General features: G+C 38.8%; 1 long non-coding RNA gene across 1 annotated transcript; it reads right to left on the bottom strand.

The window, feature by feature from the left end:
• Positions 1–1,363: 1,363 nt before the first annotated feature.
• On the bottom strand, positions 1,364–7,110 carry LOC122635705. The gene is made up of 4 exons (XR_006328730.1): positions 6,423–7,110; positions 2,345–2,887; positions 1,734–1,827; positions 1,364–1,665 (listed from the first exon to the last, which is right to left on the bottom strand). It is a non-coding gene; the product is annotated as an uncharacterized LOC122635705 (long non-coding RNA).
• Positions 7,111–7,119: the final 9 nt, after the last annotated feature.

The following is a 7,119-nucleotide window of genomic DNA, read 5'->3' as shown; positions in this document are numbered from 1 at the left end:
CTACTTCTTCTTCTCCATAGCCCACATTGATTCCCTTTTTTTTTTTTACTTCTTATCTTCCTTCTCTTCTTCATCTTTTTCTCATCTTCGTTTCTCTTTTTCCACGACGTACCAAACGGCTCACGACACTTTGGGGATTCGCGATAAATTGCTACGACAATGGCGGAGAACTGCGAACGCCAGTGAGACGATGGAATTTTAAGAGGCCGAGCTATGAATTTAAGAGAGTTATTACGACCTCTTAGGACCGAGAGAAAGAGAAATAGAAAGATAAAGAGAAAAAGAGAGAAAGGGGAAATAAATCGGGCCGTGCGAGATTTTACTCGCGAGAGACTCGACCGGCCGTTTTCCGTCCTTCCGTTTCTCATCGCAGCCTCCACGGAAACTTTTTTCCCCGGATCTCGTCGTGGAGAATCGACTTAACTCGAAGTGACTACATCTTCGAAGCAACTGCACAAGGAAATCGTTTTCCTATTGTATGCGATAGATTGAAAACTGCCGAAGTCCTCTCTTATCTTGTCTCTGACAAAATGTAAAGTTTCAAGCGATAAAAAGTGACGAGAAGCGACAAGCTTTTCAGATCAGATTCTTTCTGAAATTCAATCGAATCAATTTTTCCTAAATTTTTACTTGAAATCTCTTTCGCATACATCCACAGTATATCATAAACGTATTTGTATGCTGTTTAAAATTGAACTAACCAATTTTCCAATTTGATATAACAAAACGAAAATAATAAGCACAAACGTTAAACGAAACATTCTCTATAATCAATCTTCTTCTCTTCAAAAAGAAACGTTCTAAATGTATTATCTAACAAGAATAATATGCATTCAGTCGATTCAGTTGATGGTTCAAACATTCATAAGAAATCCTATGCACGTCGTACGCACTCTCGATTCGTTGCAACGACCGAGGGAGGAAGGGAGGGAGGTAGGAAGGATCGATATCAAGGTCGCGTTGGATAAGAAGCGTTTAATAACGCTTGAAACGTGACCGCTCCAGGGTTCTCGTAGAAGGCGAAAGAGTCGACACACGTGTTCTCCTTCCTAGCACGTGCACGTTGCGAGTTAACTCTTCGCAACGAAGGACTATATGAAAGAGATGACCTGGAGTTGAGAGAAACGTTTAAAAAAGAGAGAGAGAGACAGAGAAAAGGATAGAGATAGAAATAGCGTTATAGCTTTTCAATGAGTCGTCGAGTCGTGTCGCAAACAGGATCGTCTTCCAACGAACGATATCAGAAAGCTGCCTCGTAAAAGATACGACGACGTTAGAACGGATGTTTTTTTCCCTTCCTATCTCTGATTTCTTCTCTCTCTCTCTCTCTCTCTCTCTCTCTCTCTCTCTCTCTCTCTCTCTCTCTCTCTTACTTCTTTTTCTTCTCACAAAGCTCTTCCTTTATACTTCCTGCCTTATTATCTCTTCTAGTCTTTTATTTCTTTTTCTTCTCTGACGACCGGAAGAGAAGTCCAAGTACAACGAAGGAGCGGTCAAAAAGCTATCACTGCTGTTCCCTGCTCGCCAAAACGTTCCATCAAAATCGTTGCTAAGTCGACGAGACTCCCTACGGACCGACCAAACTTCCGCTGGATGACGAATCTCTTTCTGTTTCCGACGAAATAACAAGCTTTCCCTAAAGCATCATACTACGATACCTACCTACTGAAATACAATTTTTTCTTAACACGCGAAGAATATTATTAGTATTTTTACATTAAGATATTAATTACCTTAAAGTCTCATCGATGTACAATTAATTTTCTTCTAATACGATTCTTGGTTTTCCTCGAGGAATACTTGGATGAAATTCTATGCACATCTGGTCTAAAAGACAACGATGAATAGATAGAGAATAACAAGACAGAAAGAGAAGGATGAAGAGAGAGAATGAGAGAGAGGGAAAAAGCGTATCGAGGCCCGCACTTAGGTGAATGCGCATGCTAGAACGCAAACGATCCAAATTAGTCAAGGTTGAACTGTGCAACGCTTCGAAACTCATACAATTTCTCGCTGTGTCCAACGTCGAGTCGGGTTAAGTAATACAAGGAACTAATTAGGAACGGTCGTTGTGCCGTGAAACTTCTCTCTCTTTCTCTCTCTCTCTCTCTCTCTCTCTCTCTTTCTCTTTCTCTCTCTATCCTTTTGGTCCATCCACTTTCCTTACTCCTCTGAATGTTCCGAATCGATTCGTCCACGATTAAACTCAACGACAGTATTCGCGGCAAGAGTTTCTCTTGGCATTACGAGAGCTTCGAAGCGTTTTAAAAAGAACTATTTGAACTTATTTTCCTACTTTATGCTCCTCTCTCTCCCTCTCTCTCTCTTTCTCTCTCTATCATACCCTTCCTATCCTTTTTTCTCTTACAAGCGTGATAACTCACAACCCCTGTATTCCACATAACCCATTGTGGAATAAAAATTGCGATAGCTTCAAGATACTACTCTCTGAAACTTGATTCCACAGAAATATCACGCAACGTCCGAACGTTCCTTTCGATTTCCCAAATGGATTGTGTTCTAACTTCTTTTTTTCTTCATCTCCTTCTTCTTCTTCTCCTTCTTTAACTTTATTTTTCTCATTCTTATGAAAAGAAGAACGGGTGGATAAGCTTTTTCTATGCTACGAGGTGCCTAGAAAAGAGAAATCAAGAAATAGAGGAAAACTAAAAGAATTCGATTCTAATGCAAAGGACGAAGAAGTCAAGAAACTTACATGAAAAAAAGATAAAGAAATAATTTAACAAGGAAGCCCTTCTCTTCTTTGAAAATTTCGCCCTCTTTAGGGTTCAAACGATCCGTCGTCGTCTTCTCGTTAATGTCGAGACCGCGAGACCGAAATAAAGCGGCCCTTTGTCCCTTCATTTGTCGGCATGCCACAGTACAGCTTTTCCGAGAGACGAAACCCATATAATTGCTTCTTCTATATCGGTCCTTATTATTATTATTATTATTATTATTATTATTATTATCATTATTATCATTATTAACTTGCTTTTCGTACAATCGTTACTAATACTTAAAAGAAACAAGGGTATCATCTAATTGCTACCGTTCTTTCTTTCGATTAAACCCACATATTGACACTTATTATATTTAATAATAGTAACAACAAAAACAATTATTTAGATATCTAGTCGATGATTTTTCCAAATAAGTAAAGCATCGAGATAGCCGTAAAAAAGAAAAAAAAAAAAAAGAAAAAGAAAAAAATTAAATCGTTCAATCGATTTCGAATAACGAAAGAAAACTCTTCTTAAAAGTTTGCATGATATCGATAATACTCAAGATCATTGAGAGATCGTCGTAGCATCGATACGATGAAAAATCGCAAAAGTATTGCGAACGGAAGCCGGACGTTCTTAGACGGAGCGGACTAACGAGCGACGCATTCAGTCCGAGTAAACTCGGGAGAGTACTCGAGAAGAGAGAGAGAGAGAGAAGGAGAAGGAGAAGGAGAGAAAAGCAAAAGCCTCCGCGAAGTGAGGCTCTCCTATTCAGAGCGTTCTACTAAATGAGCCTCGACCGAGCCTCGAGGACGGTCTGCTCGTCCATAAAAAATGCGAGTGTCTACTGCCGTCCCGTGGATACCCTCTCGCTACTTCACCTTCTTTTCCACCTCCTCCTTCACCATCTTTTCCTCTTCTTTAACGACGACGTTGCGTGCCGGAGCCTCTTCTACTCACGTTTGAGAGAACGAAAGTTATCTTCCCTTCCTCTCTCTCTCTCTCTCTCTCTCTCTCTCTCTCTCTCTCTCTCTCTCGTTCTAACAACAATTACGGTGAACAAGTAGGCTTTTATTTTCTTCTCCTCCTTTTTGTTTCTCGACATTCACTTTGACATTTTTGTTTTCCCTTCTTCGAAACAACGACGATGTTCTTACGAATCCTTCGCGTTTGTTTATTTATCTTCTATATACGCACGTACACATGCGTATGTATAATCCAATGACGTATCTAAAATAAAAATAATAAATAAATGAAATATGAATAATAAAATGATAAATAAAATAATAATAAATATGTTTAAATGACATTTTGAAAGATATTATCTATTATCATTACCGTACACTTTTTCCCTACGGTAAAATGAAGTATTGTACGTGTAAACTATAAAAAAAAAAATAGAGAGAGAGAGAGAGAGAACAATAACGTATGGGAACACGTTAATATCTAAAAGAGAATTAAATTCCCTTTTATAAATCATTTACAAACATTTCAAACGGCAGCTGGAAATATTTCATTAAAATGCATCGCTTGGTGGCGCGCTTCGTAAGCATAATACTCGACTCCGCACGTCGCACGTTCGAACGAAACGATATAATCGGTAGAATCGATGAAAAGAGTCGATATTCTGGTATCCAGATAAAAGAGGTGCCGGCGAAAGGATCACTCTCGTGTGAAAATTTAAGCCGGGGATGCGTGAAATCTGATAGCCACCGATTTATAACATTCTTGCGAATAGAAAGGACGTCCATAACGAATTATACATCCTAACCAAAATCCGATTATGAAAATTATATAAATTTATCTATATTCGCGTGGACATTCGCGAATACGATGGACGATACGTTTTTTTTCTTTTTTTTTTTTTTTTTTTACATAACTTTCAATTCGTGCTCGTAAATGAAAGAAAAAACTAGATCGCGCGCGCGCAATTACTCGTCCGCTTAAAAAGAAAGGATTAAAGACAATAATAATAACGAAAGCAAAATGTCCTACTGTCGAATAAAAAGAAACAATTCTTACGTAAAAACTAAACGGATCGATATCTCTCCTAGAAAAAGCTTCTGCTCCATTTAGCATACTCGCAAATTAAATATGAATTATGAGTAACATAAACGATCGGCTACATTCGTTTCTAAAGATAATTAACGAATGACCCCTTTTTCAAAGTAAAAAACAAAAATATGTAGAAAAGGAAAGATAAACATAATGCAAAATGTACGAAAGTATCAAGTTTCATTTTTTTAATGGATTCTCTCTATGATCGATCGATGGCCAAAAGTAACCGATCAAAAGGATACTCCACCAAATTCGAGAAAACAAACGGATACCTGCTTTACACACGCATAGCCAGGATTCAATCAGGCTTTTCACCTTCCCTCCCTCCCTCCCTCTCTCACTCTCTCTCTCTCTTTTTCTCTTTGCTATGTACCGACATTCACGTTTCGCGATTAAATGGCTGCTGCGGAGCATATTTTTTTCCTTTTTCCTCTTTGTTTTCGAATGAACAACTTCTCTCATAGAGTCTGCTTTGAAAAACTCTATCTCTCTCTCTCGGTTTTTTTTCTTTTTTAACTACCTCTCTCTCTCTCTCTCTCTCTCTCTCTCTCTCTCTCTCTCTCTCTCTCTCTCTCTGTATATATACACAGATACACCCCCACGCATACACAGATAATTCCATATTTATGCCACGTACTACATTATGATTAATATTAATTATTCGATAATGACGTCACATCGTGCCAAATTCGAAGTTAATGAGATGATGGGAGAAGAAAGAGAAAAAAGGAGGAAGTCAATAACGTTAGCTTTCGATACATTTGACGTTTGACGTTTGACGTTTGACGTTTGATAGCTCGTTAGCTCGTCATTCCTCGACGAGGGAAATCATGGTCAAAAGTGTCCGTCGTAACTCGTGCAATTTTCTCCCGACGTATTTTTCCTCCTAAAATTTTTTTCGAACGAGAGCAAGCAAAGCTCTTCCACGATTCGATTCTCTGGCAGATCGCCAGGATTAATTATGGTCTTTGGGTGGGCCGGTTACCGAGCAACATTGCATCCCTTCCCCTCCCTTCATTTTCATCCTCATCTCTTCCCTTCCCACGTCGTTTTTGCTTCGACGAACAGAAAAAGTATCGTCGTTTTGTTCTTTTTTTTTTCATCGCGATTTTTCCCTCCCTTTAATTGATCGATCCTCTTTTATAATGTATCATTATACAATAATTATACGCGAAGTAATATTAATGAAAACATAAATATGAGATTACTACTAGAAATTTCATTGCACCTATCGGAATCGACCCAATGAAATTCGTTCGCTTATGACTTCCAATCATTGCGATCGATCGACTCGATGCTTTATGACCATTGCTATATCGCAGACGGATCGTAAAACAGATATCAGCGCGGAGATTACCGGCGCTAGGAAGTTTTATGAATCGATATTAGCTGCGTGTAAAAATCCGACATCGTTTGTAAGCCGTATTGGGCTAACAAAGATATATACGTCTGCGTCGAAATGAAAACTATAGTACTCGTTTAAAAAAGAAAAAATAAGGGAGAAAGAAAAGTACTTGAAAACGAATGGAAAAGATTTTTTTCTCTTTAACGATTATCCTCCGATAATAATTTACAGCAATAATCTATTAGAGCAATTCCGAGTTAAGTGATCCAAGATAGATAGTAAAGTGAACGTACCTAATACTGCGTGGATCCGACAGACGGAGAACGCAAGAAGATAGAGAAATGGAAGAGAAGGGAAAGGGGAGGTCGGAAAGGACTGACAGTGATACGGTGCATCTCGATAGTTGGCAGAGAGAACGACCACGGCAGGTGTTCTTCTAAGAGCAGCTGCAATCACGACGAGCACCATCTGCCGCGGTAATGCACGGCTGTTCGATGCACAGCCCGACGCTGAAATGGTCCACATTGCTCTGAAACCCTCCGGGCCAATTAGATCTACCTGAAAACACGTGCCCGGATATATCGATTTCGATCCTCTTCTTCGAATCTTCTTATAAAACTTGAAACGATCGAGCCGATGAATTATATCGAAAAAGACAAAATAATATTACAATTATACCGCCGATATCGTAATTTGGTTTAGGTAAAATAAATCTCTATTAGATAAATATTAGTTTAAAGGGATAAAACTTGGTGCTACCATCTCGCGTTTCGGAGCATCATCCCTTTGTTGCGCCTAGAGGTTGCCATTGAGTGACGATATCGAAGATACGTTCACTTCGCGGAACTCGTGCATCTTCCGCATCGTGAATCAATGAAATTTCAATAAAAACTTTCATCACTTTCACATGATAACGCTTATGTAACGACGGTAAGTCGGTATCAAGCTAGATAACTGTCGATAATTCTACGAAAATCGATAAACTATCGA

This window comes from Vespula pensylvanica, chromosome 19 (genome assembly GCF_014466175.1).
Source record: "Vespula pensylvanica isolate Volc-1 chromosome 19, ASM1446617v1, whole genome shotgun sequence".
Lineage (NCBI taxonomy): Eukaryota > Metazoa > Arthropoda > Insecta > Hymenoptera > Vespidae > Vespula > Vespula pensylvanica.
The sequence above is the reverse complement of the archived record's forward strand: the minus strand, read 5'-3'. Positions and strand labels throughout refer to the sequence as shown.